The 24504-nt window shown below is 45.1% G+C and overlaps 1 protein-coding gene across 3 annotated transcripts in view; it reads left to right on the top strand.

Moving 5' to 3' along the window:
- RAP1GAP2 (RAP1 GTPase activating protein 2) overlaps nt 1–24504 on the top strand; it is an 863455-nt gene that overhangs the window by 112154 nt on the left and 726797 nt on the right. The window lies entirely within an intron of this gene.

The raw sequence follows: 24504 nt of genomic DNA, 5'->3' as shown, positions 1-24504 counted from the left end.
TTTTCCCCACATTGCGACAAGGTACACAGACAGCAAACTGTCAGGACCTTGATAATGACATCACACTGTGGGAGGGGTTTCACCACAATATCAGCCATAGGGCCTGATTCACAAAGCGGTGCTAACAGTTAGCACGCTGGTGAAAAGCCCTTTATCACGCCTAAACTCAGTTTAGGCATGATAAGTTTAGGTGTGATAAGTTTAGGCATGATAAGTTTAAGCACCAACTGGGTTAGCACCGCAGTGCACAGCTGATCAAAAGTTTTGCGCTAGCAAAGTCTGGTGTGCGAAACGTCGCATAGAGTTTAATGGCGCTGCTTTGCGTGCAGGACTTTGCGTGCGATCTAAACGTATCTAAACTTATCATGCCTAAACTTATCATGCCTAATCTGGCTTTTCACCAACGTGGTGCAATGGTTATCACGCCTAAAATCTCTAAATGGGTTAGCACCGCTTTGTGAATCTATTTGAGATACGGTATAGATTTCTCATGGGAATGGGAGTATCAACTAAAGATTTCTCATGGGAAAGTGGGTATCAACTACTGTTAGGAATGAAGTTCTATGCTTGGTTTAAGTTCCTCTTTAATGTTGTATAATCACTAAATTACATTAAAATTCATGTATGCAGACAGAGCAAGTACATTTTAATGAAGGTTACATTTGTTACGTAATGCATGCTTGGCAGTCTCGCTATACACACATCGCATGTTACACAAATAGCGGAGTCTGTGTTATAGAAGCAAAGCACACAATGAATGTATAAAACACAAATTACGTAAAAAGTGAGTTATGTAACTTGCATAACGTCTGTTTGCATAACATCTGTATGTACAATTTCTGTAATTGGACATACATTGTTTTACATAGTGTACTGAATATTCCCCATTAGACGCAATCCAATTCACTTTGTCTCCTACATTTTCTCCTAGAAGATCATTTTTCATCCCCTGTTAAAAATAACTTTGCTTTCTGCAATTGAAAAGGTACCAAAAAGTAGGTGAAAAAGTACTGCCAAAATTATTCTCTTGCTTGTTGGTGGTTTAAAGGGCATTTCATTTATAATGAAAAAATATCACCTAGGAGAAAATTTGATTGGGCCAATTGTGTGCAGAAAATGTCTGCAAATGGGATTTTCATCTGGTAGCAGAACTGAATAAATGTTTTGCAATAGATGCCCTGTGAGTGTAAACCCTGATTTATAGTTAAAGCACACAGCTTCACCTGTCTTGCTGCCTTTACTATTGATGTCATCCAGTGAAGTTTCTGTCATCTGTGTTACCATAGCAGCAATTAGTAGCTTCATAGACTTGTAGAGGTCAATGACAAACTAATCTTTCAAGAGAACAGTTGGTATATCAATGGATACAGACGTTGAATTAAAATGCTGAAACCAGGCCCGGATTGACATCACAGGAGCCTATAGGCACCTTAGATTTTGCCCTCCATGGACCTACAAACCCCTGCTGAACCACAACACAAGTGTGTTGGCTGGCCCAGCTGTCTCCTCTCCCCTACTTACCCTGCCTGATGTAGGTAGCTATAGATGCCACATAGTATTAGGTAGCCAGAGGTACCCTCAGTATTAAGTAGCTAGAGGTGCCTCTAACTGAAGGGAGATCTCTTCAGTGGAATGCTGAGAGCTGGGTAACCTCTCATTTACACTCTCATCAGGACTCTGCATAGCGAAGGAGGAATGGAAGTGAGCCACCTTTCCAATATCAGGCGCCTGTAGGCGTGTGCCTACAGTGCCTTATGATAAATATGGCCCTGGCTGCAACTCTTAAAGAGATCTGTAAGAAAAAAAAAGAGCCCCTGGAGGGTACTTACCTTGGGAGGGAGAAGCCACTGAATCCTAATGAGGCTTTCCCCCTCCGTCCCTCTGTTCCAGTGCTGTTAGCTGGCGAAAACCATGATCATAACAATCCTTTGTGAGGCTCGCGCAGGCGCAGTAGCGGCTTTCATTCAGGCTCAGACAGGAATAGCCGAGTCCATTCGGATCCACTCTACTGCACAAGCGCAGACACCGTACGCCTGCCAGTAGAGCAGATCTGATCGGTGGCCGACAGCGCTGGAACTGCTGGACAGAAGAGGACAAGGGAATCCTCATTGGGATTCAGAGGCTTCCCCCTCCCAAGGTAAGTACCCCCAGGGGCTCTTTCTTCTGTAAGGTGCCCACTAAAAATACAGTCTTGATTGTATGACCTTACCATTTCAATGTAACATGAGGGGCTGCCTAAAGTACACACACTCCTGCGGGGCCCAGGTAAAGTCTCTTTGTACTAATACACAGGTGCTGACTATGGCAAAAGGGTGACAGTCAAACACCTCTGGAAATGTATCCAATACTGAAAATAGTCACGGGCTTAATTGTATCAGAGCAATATTACATACAGTACCTCCCAACTTTTTGAGATCAGAACAAGGGACACTTAAGCCATGCTTCTGCCACACCCCTAATTATACCCCCGACACACCCCAAGTCATGCTTACCATAAAGAGTTAATTAGGAAAATATGTTGTTTTACAATTCAAACCACACGGGTTCTTTCTATCCTGGTTCATTTCCCTTCATATTAACATTTTAAAATAAGAAATAAATCAATTTAATGGATGGGAATAAAGTTTAGAGTCAATTAAACACATATTAAACACATTTTTCAGTAAAAAAAAAACATATTTATTTAAGTCTGTACATCAGTCCTGAAAGATGGACACATGAGGAAGAAAGAGGGACTGTCCCTCCAAAAGAGGGACACTTGGGAGCTATGATATACATTTATTGTAACATACTGTATATAATGTATCATATCACAGAACTGTGTACATGCTATAATAAAGTATATTAAATTAGCATTGCTCTAAGACAGTTGAGCCCATTCCCATTTTCTGCATTGGACTACCTGAAATATCCATTTAAGATATATTCATTCAGTTTACTCTTCTACTACATAGATTTGGTAAGGTTGTACAATCAAGATTGTATCATTAATGGGCACCTTTACAGCTGTTATTTCAGTTCTGTGGGATCCGCTGGGACATACAGAGACTGATTTACTATTAAAAAGTAAACTCCCTTTTGGATGATGCCAGAACTATACACAAATATTCTTGTTTGCACATGCATGGCCCACAAAACACATCAGGGATTTACAAAGTAATCCCCAGCCATCACTGTGCTGCTGGAAAAGGCGGTAAGGCTTGCCAGCTAATAGTTGGCAGTCCTGCTTTGTCTGTATAAAATAAACATGCAGGGACAGTTTATAATCATTTTCCCTTGTTTACATGTCAGGGGAGAATGTTCTAAAACATCAGCGCAAGTTATAAAAATAATAAGACTTAACCTCTTCTTGTCTGTGTAAGCTAAAATTCAGAGACCACGAGCGTGGGGCTCTGCCACCTGAGCAATATCACCCCATATATGGTGCATGATGTTAGAGGTACCTTGGCAAAAGGGGTGGAAAATCCTTAAACCCTCTTTTGCAAAGCCCCCACATCCTAATTTCACAAAGAAAGGGCCTATCTTCACATACATGTAGAGAAGGGGCAGGTAAATTCTGGCGGATCACTTATGTTGGAGTCTGAAAGAGCTCATTAATAAAGTGCCCGCTCCCACTTGAACGGGAGACTGAATGCGTCTACCTAAAGTTCATACACAGGTGGTCAGATGAATTACTTATCCAAGCGTTTGGTAAGTCAAGAACCAGAAGGAGGTCATACTTGGAGTTTCAAGCAGACAGGCGGATAAACGAGTGGACAAGACAGGAGCGTGGTCAGTACAAAGCAGAGGTCAATACAGGCAGCGAATTTGGAGGTCAAACAAGCTGAGGTCAATACACAAACACAGCAATCCAGGAGCACACCCAGACAACTGAATGCTATAATGATCATGGAGCCCAGACAGGAAGAGACTCATGTGATAAGCAGCCAATCAAAGAGCAGATGCAAATTAGGCTCATTAGGATATAATTTGCCCAGAGTCAATGCAAAGCAGGCCTGCCTAGCTAATAATTAACCTAGTAAGAACCAGGTAAGCTTGCTGCAATACCTAGAGCTGTCATTGGGTGACAGCAGCACTCCTGCTATCTCTCCGTCTAACAGACTGATGAAGAGCATAACAAGAACACACAGTACGAGAGTTGGACCGCAGGGAACCTGCTGCGTTACCATTCCTTACACATGCAGGGGTAAATAACAGTGTATTAATCCTACCATATTGTAGAGCTGGGTTAAAACAATTTCTTATATCGTCATAAAGGTGGAATTTCACTTTAACTTTCATTTTGCTACTCCATTTCAAGCAAAAGAGCCTTCAGCAACTACCACACCAGAGTCTTCAAGCGTTTCATAGGATAGCATTATCATTCCTGCCTCGGAACTTAGTGGCTCTGCTTTCTTTTATTCTTTTCTGCCCTACTTAAAACTTGACTCCAGAGAAATGTGAAAAAAAATCACTACTAAATACATTGATGTGCTTAAAAAAGAATATTTAAATGTTTAAATATAGTAAAATCCAAAGACCAAATGACAGAAAAGATGAGCGGAATTCACACATCAATAACATAGCCAGCAAAGCAGACGAATATCCCTGTGAAGTGCTGTGCAGAGATGATGGGCCTCTGCCATGGATACAGAGACAGACTTTATCTGCCAGTCCTCAGGCTTCACACTGAGACTTGCATTGCTTCTAGGAACAGAAATGAAGCTGGCACTCAAAACACTACATATCTTGAAGTGCTACAACTTTATTGCTCACCACAGTTGCTGGTGTACAAAGAGAAAGGCCAAGCAGGATATCCACCAATAAAGCAAAATCTTATTACATCATGCAAAACAGTAATAGACAGGCAAGGTTGCTGGGATAGCCCTGATCACAAATATGAGTGATCCCGAGCATGTCTACGCCCACTTCCAAATTGACTCATGATCCGACTCGAGTGCGGTTTCGAGTCGAATAACCCAGTGCTGGGCCGAAATTACGCATTAGCGTAATTACGCATCGTAATTCACTACAAATGGACCGTAAGCGTTACGTGTAAGGTTACGGTATTACACGTAATTGATTACGCGTAGACCGTAGGTTACGTTATTACGCGTAACAAATTACGCGTAAGACAGTAAACTCCTATTGAAATTACACAGTCTGCCGTAATCGCGTAATATTACGCTCCCGTATAATATAAAAAAGCCGCCGACTTTAAGGGTTAATAGCAAAGCCCCCTTAAGTGCTAAGAGCCTCAAATTTGGAGAATATATTAAGGAAATCAGATGGAATAAGAGGAAAAAAATTTTTTTCAGAAAGACCTTATAGTTTTTGAGAAAATCGATGTTAAAGTTTCAAAGGAAAGATATATACATTTAAAAACCCGCCGACTTTAACGGTTAATAGCAAAGCCTGCTTAAAATTTAGGAACACCAAATTCCCAGGGTATATTAAGGGGATCAGTGGGAATAAGAGGAAAACATTTTTTTTCAAAAAGACCTTATAGTTTTTGAGAAAATCGATTTTTAAGTTTCAAGGGCAAAAATGTCTTTTAAATGCGGAAAATGTCAGGTTTTTTTGCACAGGTAACAATAGTGTTCATAGATTCCCCCAAGTGGGAAGAGTTTTACTTACTTCATTCTGAGTGTGGGAAATATAAAAAAAAGACGTGGGGTCCCCCCTCCCAGACCTCTTTAACCCCTTGTCCCCCATGCAGGCTGGGATAGCCAGAATGCGGAGCACCGGCCTCGTGGGGCTCCACACCCTGACTATACCAGCCCGCATGGTCCATGGATTGGGGGGTCTCGGAAGGGGAGGGGCAGCCAAGCTTTTCCCTCCCCCTCCAAGCCCTTGTCCAATCCAAGGACAAGGGGCTCTTCTCCACCTCCGATGGGCGGTGGAGGTGGAGGCCGCGATTTCCTGGGGGGGTTCATGGTGGCATCTGGGAGTCCCCTTTAAAAAGGGGTCCCCCAGATGCCCACCCCCCCTCCCAGGAGAAATGAGTATAGGGGTACTTGTACCCCTTACCCATTTCCTTTAAGAGTTAAAAGTAAATAAACACACAAACACTTAGAAAAAGTATTTTAATTGAACAAAAAACATAACCACGAAAAAAGTCCTTTAATATTCTTAATTAACCATTAATACTTACCTGTCCCTTTAAAAGCCAGTTCCCACGCAATATCCTCGGAAATGTTCTATCAGTTACAATGTAACAAAGTTATTACAATGTAACAACTTTGTTACATTGTAACTACGCCGCACCCGACGTCACTCGCCGCTCAGCCGCCGCAACACTTACGCGTCCTTGCAGGACGCTAAGTCCCCGCCGGCTCCCGCTGTCCACCCCGCCCACATCTGTCACCCACATGTCACCCACATGTGGGTGACATGTGGGTGACATGTGGGAGAGGCGGGGAGGGCAGCGAGAGCCGGCGGGACTTAGCGTCCTGCACGGACCCGACAGAGCTCTGAGCTATATAGCTCAGAGCTCTCTAAGCATCTTTGAATTTGGGCTCCAAGGAGCCCCATTGGTCCTTAGCAGACCAATGGGGTTCCTTTAAATCAGAAGGATTACTTTTAACTCCCAGATGCCACCATGACCCCCCCCCCCCCCCCAGGAAAGCGCGGCCTCCACCTCCACCGCCCATCGGAGGTGGAGAAGAGCCCCTTGTCCTTGGATTGGACAAGGGCGCGGAGGGGGAGGGGAACGCTTGGCTGCCCCTCCCCTTCCGAGACCCCCCAATCCATGAACCATGCGGGCTGGTATAGTCAGGGTGCGGAGCCCCACACGGCCGGTGCTCCGTATTCTGGCTATCCCAGCCTGCATGGGGGACAAGGGGTTAAAGAGGTCTGGGAGGGGGACCCCACGTCGTTTTTTTTTTTTAATATTACCCACACTCAGAACGAAGTAAGTAAAACTCTTCCCACTTGGGGGAATCTATGAAAATAAAACACTATTGTTACCTGTGCAAAAAAAAACTGACATTTCCCGCATTTAAAAGACATTTTTGCCCTTGAAACTTAAAAATCGATTTTCTCAAAAACTATAAGGTCTTTTTGAAAAAAAATGTTTTCCTCTTATTCCCACTGATCCCCTTAATATACCCTGAGAATTTGGTGTTCCTAAATTTTAAGCAGGCTTTGCTATTAACCGTTAAAGTCGGCGGGTTTTTAAATGTATATATTTTTCCTTTGAAACTTTAACATCGATTTTCTCAAAAACTATAAGGTCTTTCTGAAAAAAAATTTTTTCCTCTTATTCCTTTTGATCTCCTTAATATATTCTCCAAATTTGAGGCTCTCAGCAATTAAGGGGGCTTTGCTATTAACCCTTAAAGTCGGCGGCTACCTAACATTGATCCATGCGTCAACTTTTCCGCTTGGGAGCATTGCCTTACGCATTAATTGCTAGTAGGAAATTATGCGTAAGGCAATAACGTAACAACCTGCATTACGGTATTCTTACGCGTAATTGCGTAAGGGCTATGCGTAATTACAGACATGAACCGTAAATAAATGTCTACGCCGTAAGCGTAATTCCGTAATGCGTAATAGCGTAAACTTACGCGTAATGATCCGTAAGCGTAGTTTTTTCCATTACGCCCAGCACTGGAATAACCACATGTAATCACGAGTCAATATTCGAGATTAAAAACCCGCCGACTTTAGGTTAATAGTAAAGCCCCCATGCTAGAAACACCAAATTTGCCCAGTGGGAACGAGGGGAATTTTTTTTTTTTTACAAAAAGACCTTATAGTTTGTGAGAATTGATTTTAAAGTTTCAAAGGAAAGAAGTATACATATAAATGCGGTAAATGACAGTTAATGTAGCAAACCTAACGGTAGTGTAAATTTACATATATCAAAAGAAAGAGCAATGCATTTTTTGACGAGGTTTCCTCCATACGGACCCCCTGGAAACCCGCAACGCTTTGGCCAGGGGATCGCTATACAGCCTCAATATGGCTGTATAAAGATCCCTGTGTGAGAAAACGCGGAAAAGCCGCCGCGAGTACTCGGAGTAAGGCGGCTGATTCCGCGTTCAACATGGCAGCTGGCGCGCATGGGTCCGCATCCACTAGTCTGACGGAGCGCGGAGAAACCGACGCACGCCCAGTGAACAAGGCGGTGGATTCCGCGTCCGACGCGGCGGTTTGCACGCATGGGCTCACCACTAGCAGTGTGGCTGAACGCGGGGAAACCGATGCATGCTCTGACAGTGGTGCGGCTGGCCCCGCGTTCAAATCTACAGATGCATTACAACACATGTCTGGTGTGGCTGGGACTGATAGTCCACACAGGTTCAGAAGGACGCGTGCGCGTTGAGAGGCAGAGCCTTTATGGCAGTCAGAAGGGTGTCAGCTGATCGAGCCGATCAGCTGACAATTCTAGCAGTTTTTATTGGCCCAGCACTTAGGGGAGGCGCTGGAGAGCGCATGGGTATATATACTGGGTGCTGGTCATTTCTCTGGTGTCTGGCGTTGCGATCACTACCTGGTAGCACTCAGACCTTGTCAGTATCTGTGATATTATCTGTGTTATTATCTAGACCAATTGCTAGGTGTTGATGATCAGGGACCTCACACCTCAGACTAGGAATTAGCTTTACCATATAGTTATACTCAGACCAGTTCCAGGGTGTTGATGAGTAAGGAGCTCACACCCAAGACTAGGCATTGTTGATTATTTGTTATGACCTTCTGCTTTCCTGACTACTCTTCTGAACTCTGATTAGGTACTTTGCTATATCTGATACTCTGTTGCCAAACTCTGCTTGTCTTAGGATTCCGCATCTGTCTCTTGTCTCTGTCCCTGATCTGTCTGTCTGTTGCCGACCCGGCTTGCCCGACCTCGAGAGCTATCTCCTCAGTTAAGAGATAGCTCACAGACCTGTGGGTGACACCCTTCCTTGGTGTCACTCACACTCTGTCCTTCCTACTCCTAGCCTGACCCCTCCCTCGGGAGAGTCTCAGGCTTGCGGACGGAACGTGTTACTGTGCAGTACTCTTTACTGCTGTGCACCTGCTCCTCAGGTGCAGTCCTCAAAGTATTTCTGTTGCATCAAACACTCTTATTAACCAGGTGTCCAGAGGTTAGAGATATATCTGATTATCGGTGATACTTCAGATCATCAATAATCGGGTATATATCTGTATTCTTGGTGATACTGCAGATCACCGGTAATCAGACCCTCTCTGTGTTACACCGATCGTTACACCCTGGCATCTTTTCCTATTGTTTTACTTTTTTTATGTTCAAGGGGTGGGAAATAAAAAAAAAATTATGTGGGGTCCCCCTACCGAGTCTTTTTAACCCCTTGTCAACCATGCGGGCTGGGATAGCCAGAATGCGGAGCCCCGGCCAAGTGAGGCTTCGTATGGTATGGGGAGGCTCCGGGGAGAGGGGAGGCCAAGCCTTCCCCTCACCCTCGGAGCCCTTGTCCAATCCATGTGGGCTCTTCCCCACCTCCGGTGCCCCAGGACGAGGTGGGGGCGATGGCTCCCTCGGGGGGCGAGTTATGGTGGACTCAGGGAAAATATGTCGCCATGTGATAAATGTCAGCATGTAAATCGGGGAGAGGAAAGAATTTACAATGGGCAAACACTGACTGAATCATTTATAAATAATTATTGGAAAAATTAAGGATTTTTTTTCATTTTTATTTTCACTGGAGTTAATCTTCAACTCTTTCAGTGTTCCCAGGAAAGTGGCACCTAGTTGAATCTTCAGAATTTTTTTTTTTTTTTTTTAGATTTCCATAAATTGTAATGAAAGATTGTTTCCCTAAAGTTTATCATGCTCTGGCTAATCTTTTTGAGCAAAGAGGTTCTGAGTTTAGATTTTGTTTCCCTTACATACATACATACTGGCATATTTTAATTCCCCCCTGAGGCTGTCCATTGTCCCAGGCAAATGGACCAATAGGTATCCTTAGTGCCATGTTTCTGGAATTCAGCTAAGGTCCCTAGCCTGTCTCTTGTACACCATCAGTGTCCTTTGTATTCATCAGAAAGGTGGGCTCAGTTGTGAAATGTGCCAAGGCTAAAAAAATCTATAACGAAAAACTTCTGGGTCTGTTCAGTAAGCCAGCACCTATTCAGTAGGAGACTTTGGGCCAGACTCTCTGCTACTGCCTATACAGCGTGCCCTAGTGGCTGCAGCTTTGATACTTTGAGTCCGCCAGGAGAAAGGCACAATATAAAATGTTCTGTGTCTGTTTCATTACAAATGGTGTACTGTGTTTGTATTGCAATTTCACCACTAGATGGTGCTATCAGCTCAGAATATAATTTGATAAAATGAAAACCAAATACAGTACATTTCAATGCTCAGACACACAAGTGAACAGAAAACTTTGGCTTAACTGCCGGATTAGCATTTGTGTATATCTTATTTCCAAATGTTTTAAACTGATAAACAAAGCAATATCAGCAGATGCATGGGGAAAATTGTTTTAAGTAATTATTACTTGCTTACGTTTTAAAATGGCAAAAGGTTGGAACACCTGCTGAGTTTTTTTGGGGTGTGCTAATTAGAAACTCCTTTTACAGATACACTTTATTATTATCCATTCAAGTAGCTGAACAGTACTCCGCCCAAGTACTTTGTGTCCCTTTTTAAATGCATCATCTTGTATTTGTTTACCTACTGAAGATGTGAGGGATGGAAGTAAAATCTCAAAGGAAAGTAAAAATGTTTCCAGTGTGAAGCAAGCTCTCAGGAATGGAAAACTTGGTGTGCCCAGACTGTCAGTACTCCACACTCCAGTACTCCAATAAGCAATCCACAGCTGCTACAGATTACCTTTTAACCTATTTGATGAAGAAATAAAAGAGCTTCAAAGGAAAGTAATACACTTTTTTTAAAGTGGTTCTGACGTGAAAGTAAACGAATGTGATAAAAACTGTATCTATAGAACTAGTCAAGAATGGAATCCCATATTTTCATTTCAAGAGTGCAAAATCCAGGTTTTTAGGTGTAACTATCTGATTTGTGTGTATTAAGCTCCCATACAAAGCAATGATAAATATTTCTTGCCTCTTCCTTGATCTCAGGAAAGTTTTTTTCACAGCCACACGCAAGTTTTATAAACTCATTCATTATAAGGAAAGCCGTGATATACAACATTCAATTACTAACCATTACAGTGTGGACAAAATGGAAAGGGGGTTTGGCAAGTTCTAAGTGGGATTGGTACTACATATACATGTATTTGGAAGCATAAAAAAGGGCGCACATGGCTAGTGGACAAAAAGGGCGCCTCCATAGACTGCAATGCAAAATATCGGCAATTGGGCGCCCGAGAAATAGCGGTTGCAGGGATCGTGAAAACGTTTTCGTTCAAAGGGTAAGGTTTATTACAAATATCGTTTAAAAGTTCGTTTTAACTGTGTGGTTTACTTATTTTTTCGTTTTTAAATTTCGCTTATAGGAGCTTTTACTTATTTTTCCGTTTTTAAATTTCGCTTTCAGGGCTGTAACAAGTAAATTATCGTTTACTCTTATTTTATCATTTAAAATTCGTTTTCATACTTATAATGCTTAAATATCGTTTTCAACCTTATTCTATTACAAATACATCGCTTTTGGTATTAACTTTGTTTTTTACACTTATAATGCGTCAATTATAATTATAGTTTTATTAACTTACATATATATCGCTTTTAATATTGCCATTATTTTAAGATTTTTAATGCGTTTGTGATTGTAAGGCTATATACATATATTATACCTTGTTCTATTTATAATATTATTAATGTGTATGTGATTTTAAGGCTATTTATTTCTTTACAAATATATACATTTTTAAGGCTATTTATTTTATTACAAATATATACATTTTTCCATTCATTTTATTTATAGTGAAGTATTTTAAGGATTAAATATATTATTGTTTATAAATACAATAAATAATATGTGTGTAAGAGTTAGGCACCACCAGGGGGATGGTTAGGCACCACCAGGGGAGGTTTAGGGTTAGGCACCCCCAGGGGGGTGGTTAGGGTTAGGCACCACCAGGGGGGTCTTAGGGTTAGGCACCACCAGGGGGGTCTTAAGGTTAGGCACCGGGGTCTAGGGGTTAAGGATAGTTACAGGGAGGGTTCTGTGTGAGAGTAGGGTTAGGTATAGTTACAGTACAATATACACCACCAGGGGGTTGGTTAGGGTTAGGCACCACCAGGGGGGGTGGTTAGGTTAGGGTTAGGCACCACCAGGGGGGTGGTTAGGGTTAGGCATCACCACGGGGGGTCAAGGGGTTAGGGATAGGTACAAGGAGGGTTCTGTGTGAGAGTAGGGTTAGGTATAGTACAGTACAATATATGTAATATATACAATTTATTAAATTATGTATATTTACACAAAAAGGGGGGGGTCTAGGGGATAGGGATAGATCTGTGTGAGCCTACAGTTAGGTATGATTGCAGTAAAATACTTGTAAAATCTACCATTCTATTACTATGCTTAACACAAGTGTAAATATCGTTTTTTGTTATAGACGCTATTTGATGTTTCATTTCAGAATTCGTTTGTTGTTATAGATGGTATTTTGCCATTTAATTTCTGTTTATTCAACCTATTTAGCACTAAATTTTCGATTACAAACTATAAAACGAAAAATATGGTTTTAAATTACAACTTATAATTTCGGCTATATCCCGCGCCCTTTTTTCCAGGCACCCTTTTTTGATACACGCCATGTATTTATATAATCATGACTTTTAACTAGAAGAAACAGTGGTTGGCGTGACACCAGTCTTTCGGGCGGGCTCTGTATGGGCAGGTGGCCAATAAATTACTGACAGTCCGTATATTTAAACACTGTATGCAGGACGTGTGCTCCGCTGTAATCATATGAAGGAAGAAGATTGAACAATGAAAATTAAAGAGCAGAGAGCGTGCATCATCCGTCCAAACTTGTGCATTTATTGCATATGAGCAAAAGCCAGTGCAGTTACAGTATGGTGCATAACAAAATTCGTCTGTGTTGCATGTTTCATGTCTTATTCATTATAGCAGACTTATCTGTACTTCCGTAGGTTGTCCGTCAGTAATGGAGGTGGGAGTGTGGGAGTGAGATGGGCCTAGCGACGGCCGTTTCGCGTCCTCCTGGACGCTTGGTCACGCTGCGCTCCACTATGCGCCGGCGCCGTTTGGCCACAGTTTACATACGGGAGGTTCCGCCTCCCCTGTGGCGTCACGTCGCCGGCGCCGATTGGAGCCCAAAATTTCCTCCAATGGAAGAGCCCGTGACGTCCCATAGTATGGACGGTGGCCGGCAGATGCCAACTTGTGCAATCCAACCTTCCGCATCGACGTACGTCATAATAAACGCGTCTCGTGCGGTCCAAACACTGAGTCGGCGGGGGGCGTGTCATGCGAGCCATAGATCATAGACGTAGACGTAGGCACAGAAATAAAATCAAAAAGTGTGCATTGGCAGGGGAAGGGAGACCAGAAACCCAACAGCAAGAAACGGAAGGGGATGTAAATACAGATAATTTGCAGGTCATGAACATTTCGGGGATGGAGATACCTCCGGCATGCCTCTCACTTCTATCTAAGGGCCTGAACTTCTGTCCAACAACAAATTTTGATATAGTGGCATTTACAATAGATCTGTACAAGTCCATGAGGAAAATTGTGATATGTAAAAGGTTCAACAAAGAGCCCATTTGTGTCAACACTGCCGAAAGAAAAACCCCAGTGACAGTAGGTCAGGATACTGGTGAGCAGCGGACCTATGGAGGGGTTTTCCCAACTTTTACTTTCAGCACAACCTCCTCAAATGACACAGGGGAACGATGCTGGTACCTTGGGCTTTAGCCCTCTGATCCAGTGGGACCCCACGGATGAGGAGTTAAGACAGGTAGTGAATGAACTTTGGGCGGAGGGGGGTCATCATGCATGGACAGACTTTGTGGAAACAGAGGTTCTCACTTTGGGCAGTAATAGTGACTTTAGAGCCTGCAGGTCTATACAGCCATTCCCGGTCTCCCCGGGATCAAGCGTGGATCATTTTTTCGATAGGGTGATGAAAGATATAAGGCTGAGATATACCAAACTATGGTGCCTAACCTGGACGGCGAGGAAAGGAAAGCCTTAAAATGGCTAAAGCAGAATAAGGAGTTGGTGATAAGGGGAGCGGACAAGGGTGGAAACTTGGTTATTATGTCAGCCACCCAGTATCAGAACGAAGCCGAGAGGCAACTGAGTGACAGATCCACCTATTGTCCGCTCCAGGTAGACCCAACTCTTAGATACCATACACACCTACGTTCTCTACTCCGTAGAGGCGTAGAGAGGGGCTTTCTTCCACAGAAATTAGCCCGTGATCTGCTTCCTTCCCACCCTCGCCGTCCGGTATGGTACCACATACCCAAAATGCACAAGTCCGTGACCGCACCGCCGGGACGTCCCATAGTTTCTGGCTGTGGGTCTATCACTGAGAGGCAATCCAGGTACCTCGACCATCTCCTGCGCCCCCTCCTTAAGGGGGTGCCCTCGTATTTGAGGGATACGTTGGAGGTTTTGCAAATGGTGGAGCATGCCACGTGGGTCCCCGGTGACAGACTGGTCACCATTGATGTGGTCAGTCTGTACAGCCGTATCGGACCCCCAGGATCTGGGGATTGAAGCTGTCAAGCATTTTTTGAAACGCACCGACAAAGACGAGGAATATATCGACTTTGTCTGCCAATGCTTGGATTTCGTATTAAGACATAATGCTTTTATGTTTGATGGACAATGGTACCGTCAGACAGCGGGTACGGCCATGGGGACCCCCGTGGCATGCTCTTTTGCTAACCTCTTTCTGGGGGCTTGGGAGGAGTCTGCTGTGCTCTCGGACAAGAATCCGTTCCGTCGGCACATCAGACAATGGTCGAGGTACGTGGACGATGTCCTGGTGGTGTGGTCAGGTACGGACATACAATTTGAGAGCTTTTTGAGCTATATTAATAGTAACACAATCAACATGGAGTTCACCGCAGAGATGAGTGATGTAGCGGTAACCTTCCTTGACCTAAGAATTATGGTCAAGAATAATATTCTGTGTTGCGAGGGGTATAGGAAGCCAACGGCAACGAATTCCCTTCTGCATGCTAAAAGCTTCCATCCCCAACATGTTGTTAAGGCCATTCCATATGGCCAGTACTTGAGATTGCGGAGAAATAATGCTGATGATAAACAATTTGAAATGCAGGCGGCTGATTTAACTAAACGTCTGTCCAGTAGAGGGTATGATGCCACGTTGTTGGAGGGGGCGTTTCATAGGGCTAAGGGTCAGTCCAGACAGAGCCTTCTGGCACCAAATCAGAAGTCAAGATCGTTGCAGGACCGCATAACCTTTACTTTTGACTATACACCCATGGCTAATTTAATTAGGAAAGCCATTTTTACAAATTGGCCCTTAATAGAGAGAGACGACACTTCGAGGCAGGTGTTGGGTGGCCCCCCGAGGGTGGCATTTAGGAGGGCTCCCACGCTTGGAGATATGCTCACAAATAATCTCCCCTAGGAAAGGAAATTGGCTAGACAGGGGCATGCCAAAGGGAAACCACCGATGCAGGCATTGCAAGTTCTGTCCCCGTATGATCCCCCAGAAGTGCATACAGGTGGGAAAGGAACACCTAGTGGTTAACACCCTAATCACCTGCCAAACTAAATATGTCGTATATGTCCTCTTCTGCCCCTGTGAACGTTTCTATATAGGGCAAACCACCCGCCCCTTAAAGGAACGAGTGGGAGAACATGTGGGATCAGTGAAGAGTGGGAAAGGGTGTGCCCGCTTTATTGCTCATATGAGAGATGAACATGAAGGAAATGTGAAGGGTCTGAAATTTGCAGGTCTAGAAAGGATAGATAAGGAGAGGAGAGGTGGAGATAGAGAAAGGAAGTTGTTGAGAAGGGAAACCTGGTTAATGCTACAGACTGAAGCCCTGGGCCCCATAGGCCTCAATGACAAGGTCGAACTTTCCAGTATGCTAGATCCATGATTCATGAAGGTAGCAAGATGAGAAGTTGTAGTTATTCGAACAGAGAAATATGCTCTTCAAGATTTTTTCACAAGGTGCACATGATGGACCGCCTTCAGGCAGGAATGTCCTGTAGGAAAATTATTTGTATCTATGCAAATGAATGTATGAATATGTGGGGAACTAGAGGCATATGACGAATATAGCTGGAGGTTGCCCTTATAGGTGATGAAGTCCCTCCTTTGCCCCTCCTTTCCCCCTTCCCTTCCCCATTTCCCATCCCCCCCCCGCCCCCATTTCCCTCCCCTTCCCCAATCTCTCCTTCCCTTTTCCCTTCCCCCCCCCCTTTTTCTCCCCTCCCCCCCCTTCCTTTTGCCCCCTCCCCTCCCTTATTCTCGTTATGGGTTCTATTAGGGATTAGTTAATGTTAAAGCAACTATGTAACAAGTCATAAATATATGGTATGAATATGTAATGTCCTTGCTCCTTAGTCCCAGTATCCAATTTTAATGTTGAAACACTTTTTTATATTAACACAGTTTCATCACTTAATTATATTCCTCCGGTGGATGAGCTAGTGATGTCTGACTGACGGCTATTTAAATGATTTGGCCTGATGACAGATGGGCGGTCATGGAGATGCCCGGCGTGTGTCCAGTTATGCTCCATCAAGTGCAGCGTACCCTGCTGGTGAATTTTTAAACGGCATGTGGTCCCTGCAGCACCATGGTAAGATGTATCCGGGTGTGGGGGATGGACCAAGTTGTTTGCGTTACACTTGATGCGTGTCTATGCGATCTATGGCTCGCATGACACGCCCCCCGCCGACTCAGTGTTTGGACCGCGCGAGACGCGTTTATTATGACGTACGTCGATGCGGAAGGTTGGATTGCACAAGTTGGCATCTGCCGGCCACCGTCCATACTATGGGACGTCACGGGCTCTTCCATTGGAGGAAATTTTGGGCTCCAATTGGCGCCGGCGACGTGACGCCACAGGGGAGGCGGAACCTCCCGTATGTAAACTGTGGCCAAACGGCGCCGGCGCATAGTGGAGCGCAGCGTGACCAAGCGTCCAGGAGGACGCGAAACGGCCGTCGCTAGGCCCATCTCACTCCCACACTCCCACCTCCATTACTGACGGACAACCTACGGAAGTACAGATAAGTCTGCTATAATGAATAAGACATGAAACATGCAACACAGACGAATTTTGTTATGCACCATACTGTAACTGCACTGGCTTTTGCTCATATGCAATAAATGCACAAGTTTGGACGGATGATGCACGCTCTCTGCTCTTTAATTTTCATTTATATAATCATGACACATGCCACTTCAGGTGCGCTTAAAAATAGTATTAAAAGATTTATTGGGTATTTATTTCTGTCTAAACAACAAAGATAAATTAAACTGTTGGCTGGAGTTCCATTCCAACGGCTTGTATTAGCAAATGCTTCCCTTTACTAATTTGAGCGGTTATGTTTAAAGAAAAGGGATTTATTTCTGATGTTTTTTATTGAAGTTTTCAACAATATGGTCTCTTTTACTTGGGAAGCTGAACTGCGGGCCTTCCGGCTGGATGGTGTAATGGTTAAGGGCTCTGTCTCTGACACAGGAGACCAGGGTTTGAATCTCAGCTCTTCCTGTTCAGTAAGTCTGCACTTATTTAGTGAGGAGACCTTGGGCAAGATTCCCTAACACTACTAGTGGCTTCAGCTCTGGCGTTTTGAGTCCGCCAGGAGAGAAGCAAGATATAAATGTTCTGTGTTTTGTCTTGTCAATTTAATACTGCTGAATGGCAGTGTTTGTAACCCCCCTTGTTCCAGAATTTAGTGGTGCAATTACCCAGAAGCAAAAAATGGCATCATATATTTTATTGGTGTGGTCCCAAAAAAGACCTATGTGATTAAGAATTGATACACATGTTATCATAACTACAAAGTTACTGAGGAAGCGCATCGCACATATCATGCAGAGTTTCACTGGAAACAAAATGCATCTTCTGTCATATCTGGACCCTCCTAGCCCCTGGGCCCCCCCTGCAATGGCGGGGTTGCAGGGACTATTGTTATGCCCCTGATTATCTGTGAGATGTTACAACTTCATTTCCCTGTTAAGCACACTTTTTAAATAACAACTAGAATTATGCTGAGTACTGCGTGCATGAAAAAAGGGCGCTGTGAAAAAAGGGCCTGGGTTATTAACAAATTGAGTGCCAGTTATTAATGAAATTTGCTAACGAGAATCATTGTTGTCAAGCTTTATTAATGATAATTACTGTTCAAAAAAACAAACGAGAAATAATAACAAATAAATATTAACGTTAAAGAGAGTCTGAAGCGAGAATAGATCTCGCTTCAGACCTCATAGCTAGCAGGGGCATGTGTGCCCCTGCTAAAACACCGTTATCCCGCGGCTTAACGGGGGTCCCTGTCCCCCCAAATCCCCTCCGTAATGCGGGGGAGCGCTTCCGCATTGGGGCAGGGCTAACTGCCGCAGCCCTGCCCCACGCGCGTCTGTCAGATGCGTATCTCCGCCTCTCCCCTGCCCCTCTCAGTCTTCCTTCACTGAGAGGGGCGGGGGAGAGGCGGCGATGCGCGTCTGATAGACGCGCTGGGAGGCAGGGCTGCAGCCGTTAGCCCTGCCTCCAGGAAGAGGGAAAAAGCGACCAAGTCTGCGACCAAGGTTTGCGGGGGGTGGGTTGGGGGTGAAGGGACCCCCGTTAAGCCGCGGGATAGCGGCGTTTTAGCAGGGGCACATGTGCCCCTGCTATATATGAGAGCTGAAGCGAGATTTAGTCTCGCTTCAGTGTCTCTTTAAATATCATAACATTTTTCATCAATACTGCTTAACCAAACCCTACCCTCACACAGAACCCTCCCCTGATGGCGCCTAAAACTAACCACTCCCCTAGTGGCACCTTAGCCTGACCACCCCCCCAGTGGTGCCTAGCCCTAATCATCCCCCGGTGGTGCCTAACCCTAATCACCCCCCAGTGGTGCCTAACCCTAATCACCCCCCGGTGGTGCCTAACCCTAATCACCCCCCAGTGGTGCCTAACCCTAACCACCCCCCCTGGTGTTGCCTAAAACTAACTGCCACCTAGGTGGTGCCTAACCCTAACCACTCCCCTTGGTATTGCCTAACACTGACCACTCCCTCTGCAGAAACACCCTTTTAGATATATTAACGATAATAACTTTGAAAACGTAAAATCTGTACTTATTGATGAAATAATATGACAAAAACTATACTGTTATAAACTTCTAAAACGATAACTACCTCAAAAACTATAATGTTATGTTAACGAAATTTTTCGCGGCGCCCTTTTTTCATGCTTTTTTGCCATATTAATGATAATTGCATTAAAGTCTATGGTAGCACACTTTTTGTCCACCCTCAGCCGGCGCCCTTTTTCCTGCACCCTGAATACTTCAAGAGCCTGTATAATAAAGCAATATAAACCAGGGTCAAGTCCTGCGTGGACGCGGGTGAACGGCGTCCACCCACTTTTCCTTTAGAGTGAACGCCGGTCACCCTGGCTTGTGTGGAGGGAGCAGCGCAGAGAAGGCGAGCTATGGGGACAGCGGGGATGGGCGGACATCTCCCCCCCCATCCCTCTCCTTCGTGCTCCCCTTCCTGCCTCTCCCCTCCAGCGTTTTGAAGTGTCGGGCCCGGCGGCGAAAGTGGGCGGAGACTTTCCGCCTTCCAGCCGCAAGGGACGCTCCGCTCTGTGTGCGGCTAGAAGACCAGACTAGCCGCACACAGAGCGGAGTGTCCCTTGCGGCTGGAACGCGGTAAGACTCCGCCCACTTTCGCCGCCGGGCCCGACCATTCACAATGCTGGAGAGGAGAGGCAGGAAGGGGAGCACGAAGGTGAGGGATGGAGGGGGGGGGGGGGGAGATGTCCGCCCATCCCCTCTGTCCCCATAGCTCTCCTTCTCTGCTTTGCTCCCTCCGGGTGGGGGCACACCTGGCTACCTGGGCACATATACCCCTGCCTACATATACTGGGGACATATACCCCTGGCTACATATACTGGGGACATATACCCCTGGCTACATATACTGGGGACATATACCCCTGGCTACATATACTGGGGACATACCCCTGGCTACATATACTGGGGACATATACCCCTGGCTGCATATACTGGGGACATACCCCTGGCTACATATACTGGGGACATATACACCTGCCTACATATACTGGGGACATACCCCTGGCTACATATACTGGGGACATATACCCCTGGCTACCTGGGCACATATACACCTGCCTACATACTGTATACTGGGGACATACCCCTGGCTACATATACTGGGGACATATACACCTGCCTACATATACTGTGGACATACCCCTGGCTACATATACTGGGGACATATACCCCTGGCTACCTGGGCACATATACCCTGCCTACATATACTGGGGACATATACCCCTGGCTACCTGGGCACATATACCCCTGACTACATATACTGGGGACATCTACCCCTGCCTACATATACTGGGCATATATACCCCTGCCTACATATATAGTTACATAGTTACATAGTTACTTTGGTTGAAAAAAGACATACGTCCATCGAGTTCAACCAGTACAAAGTACACTCCAGCCTGCTCCCTCACATATCCCTGTTGATCCAGAGGAAGGCGAAAAAACCCTTACAAGGTAAACATTCCTTCCCGACTCCAGATGGCAATCAGATAAAATCCCTGGATTAACATCATTGGCATTACCTAGTAATTGTAGCCATGGATGTCATTCAACGCAAGGAAAGCATCTAAGCCCCCTTTAAATGCAGGTATAGAGTTTGCCATAACGACTTCCTGTGGCAATGCATTCCACATCTTAATCACTCTTACTGTAAAGAACCCTTTCCTAAATAAATGGCTAAAACGTTTTTCCTCCATGCGCAGATCATGTCCTCTAGTCCTTTGAGAAGGCCTAGGGACAAAAAGCTCATCCGCCAAGCTATTATATTGCCCTCTGATGTATTTATACATGTTAATTAGATCTCCTCTAAGGCGTCTTTTCTCTAGACTAAATAAACCCAGTTTATCTATAGTTGGCATATAAACCCCTGGCTACATATACTGGGCACATATACCCCTGCCTACATATACTGGGCATATATACCCCTGCCTACATATACTGGGCATATATACCCCTGGCTACATATACTAGGCAACTATACCTCTGGCTACATATACTGGGGACTACTATACTCATGGCTACTTATACTGGGGACACCTATAGACCTGGCTACCTGGGGGTACCTATTTTGGGGGAACTGCTGTCAGATTACCTGCATTTTTGTGGAACCGCTGTTATGTATTTTGGGGAACAGCTGCCAGATTATTTACAGAGGCACTCAGTGTGGTTTTGATGCTGTTAAGCTGTATGCTCCTTTTTGATTGGCCTGATGAAGTGGGATTGAGCCCGTGAAACGCGTTGCCTATTTTTACTGTGGAGTATAAATAAAATTGTTGTTTGACTGTTGATGCCACAGTCCTTCCTATGTTTGCTTTGTCTGCATGGATGGGATAGGCCCACCACTGCCCCATCGGTTTTAAGCTCGTTTAAGTGACTTTTATTCTATTGGCGCCTCTGGAAAGCTTCTACATAAAGCTGCCAGATTATGTGTATGTTAGGGGAACGGCTGCTGCCAGATTACGTGTATTTTGGGGAACTGCTGCCAGATTGTGTATGTTTGGGGGACCACTACTGCCAGATTATATGTCCTTTGGGTGTTACGTGTATTTTGGGTGATCCGCTGCCAGGTTTCGCGTATTTTGGGGAACTGCTTCCAAATTATGTGTATGTTGGTGGAACTGCTGCTGCCACATTGTCTATTTTGGGGGAACCACTTCCATATTATCTGTATTTTGGAGGAACTTCTACCAGATTATGTGTCTTTTTGGTGAAATGCTGTCAGATTACATCTATTTTTGGGGGATACACTACGGCAGAGCTCAAACTTCCTCAGCAGACCTTTTACATCACTGCTAAGGTCATGTATATTTGTCCCCGCCCATGGTGTGCTTGACCACGCCCATTTTTTGGTGCGCCGCGCGTAGTTCTCCAAGTGAGTCCACTCACTTCTTTTCCCAGGACTAGACCCCTGAATATAAACATATATAAATAAAGCAATATAAAACATGCATTTTTAAATTCTGTATATTTGTAGTCCGCAGTGTGTCATCTGTTCTTCCCTTCATGGTGAATGACAGCTAGGCAGTAATAAACTATGAGCTGTACTCTTCACATGGATGTAGATCTTACAGAACATGAAGCATGATTGTTGTACAATATGTGCTAAAAGAGATCTGAAGGCAGAACAATGGCGTTCATAATTCTCCACCTGCTGCTCACATAGCGCTGGGCTGCTGTGCTCTGATTTATGACAAGCCAGTGGTAGGTAATGGCGCTTTCTATCACTACTTTATATCTTTTCCAGTGACAGGGTAACCTTCTGTCAGATAACACCGCAAAGCAAAACATGTCCACAAGGTGGCACAAGTGTACAACGTAAGTTCATTACAAAGCCATGTACATCATTGGTTTCCAGAGGTGTATAAAGAAATAGAATAGACAGAAAACGTATGGGGCTTGATTTGCTTAGCAGACATAAGCGATGCAGCAGAAATGGTCTTCATTAGATTAATTTAAAAAAAAAAACACACAGTGGTACATGCTGGTTAGTGCAAGATTATATCTGCTTATTTCCTAACCAACCCTAATGGAAGTTTTTACTTAAAGAGACACTGTAAAAAGAAAAACGCCCCCTGGGGGTACTCACCTCGGGAGGGGGAAGCCTCCGGATCCTAATGAGGCTTCCCCCGTCTTCCTCTGTCCCACGGGGGTCTCGCTGCAGCCCTCCGAACAGTGGCCCGACAGCCTGTTCAATATTTACCTTTCCAGGCTCCAGCGGGGGCGCTGTTGCGTCTCTTCTGACGGGGATAGGCGGAAATAGCCGATCTCCGTCGGGTGCGCTCTACTGCGCAGGAGCTGGAGACTTGCGCCTGCTCAGTAGAGCGGCCCGACGGAGATCAACTATTTCCACCTATCTACGTGGGGAGGAGCGGATACTGCGCCTGCGCTGGAGCCAAAAGGTAAATATTTACATCGCCGCCGCTATGGGAGGATTTTCGCCGCCACCGTGGGACCGAGGAGGACGGGGGAAGCCTCAATAGGATCCGGAGGCTTCCCCCACCCGAGGTGAGTACCCCCTAGGGGAAGTTTTTTCGTTACAGATTTTCTTTAAAGGGTACCTGATATGTTTAATAGGAGTTTATGTATACGCACCTGGGGATTTCTCCAGCCTCATGTGGTCTGTGGGCTCCCTCTCCGTCCTCTGCGTTCCATTCTCTCATTATCACTACCGGTAATCTGGCTAGACGCAGCTAGTCTTGCCCTTGCTGCTGTTACGGCTGCTCTAGCAGCAGACTTGATAGATCACAATGTGCAGCAGAACTGAGACGGAAACCAATGAATGTGAAATAAACAGTTTTATTGTCAATCAGTGCAATTATATACAAATTAGCAAATGGTAAATCCCACAGTGCAAACCACATAAACACAGTAACCCTAACTAACTAACTATACAACAAATATACAGAAATATTTACAGACCAGGCGGAACAGCAGACAAGGGCAAGGCAAATCAGAGTCAGAGTAATCAAAGAACATAAACCAGGAGATCAGATCAGAGCAGAGCTTCTCAGAGCAGGGAGCACAGAACACAGCGATCAGGACAGCCAAGCTGAACTGAGGTTCTGGCAAGGTTCTGAGGCGGGTGGAGTCCTTAAATGCAAATCCCATCAGATGATGCATAATTGTCCAGGATAGATAGCATGAGGGCCACCTGCTGGTGAATGATAGAATTACTACTGTCCAGATGCAGAGAGCCACCAGCAGGTGAACCAGGAAACTGCAGGCAAAGAAATGTCCATGACATGCTGCACAATGCCACCTGCTGGTGATAGATGTTAGCACAGTCCCGAAACCAAGTGCCACCAGCAGGTGCAACCACACAGAGCCGGATTCCTAACATAACCCCCCCCTTTAGGAGCGGCCTCAGGACGCTCCACAATGTTCTTACAAATCCTCCGCCAGAATCACGAAAAACAGCAGGAAATAAAATAAGCAGCAAATGCCAAGACTGGGTGGGCAGGGAGGGAAATAATTCAAAAATAAATATTACCGGATCCGGCTGGGTGACAGGAGTATTTGAAAACTGGATGACAGGAAACTGAAAAGTCTTAATAGAAGACGGATGGAAAATTTCAGGCAGGACCACAGACAAAAGGCTAACAGGTGGAACATCAGGCCAGGCAGTGAACTGGATCCCCTCAGTCTGGGCAGCAGTGAACTGGATCCCCTCAGTCTGGGCAGCAGACCGGATCACCCCAGGCTGGGCGGCAGGCCGGATCGCCTCAGGCTGGGCGGCAGGCAGGATCGCCTCAGGCTGGGCGGCAGGCAGGATCGCCTCAGGCTGGGCGGCAGGCAGGATTGCCTCAGACTGGGCAGGCAGG

Source organism: Hyperolius riggenbachi, chromosome 2, assembly GCF_040937935.1.
Source record: "Hyperolius riggenbachi isolate aHypRig1 chromosome 2, aHypRig1.pri, whole genome shotgun sequence".
NCBI classification, from domain to species: domain Eukaryota; kingdom Metazoa; phylum Chordata; class Amphibia; order Anura; family Hyperoliidae; genus Hyperolius; species Hyperolius riggenbachi.
This window is presented reverse-complemented; position numbering and strand designations above follow the sequence as displayed.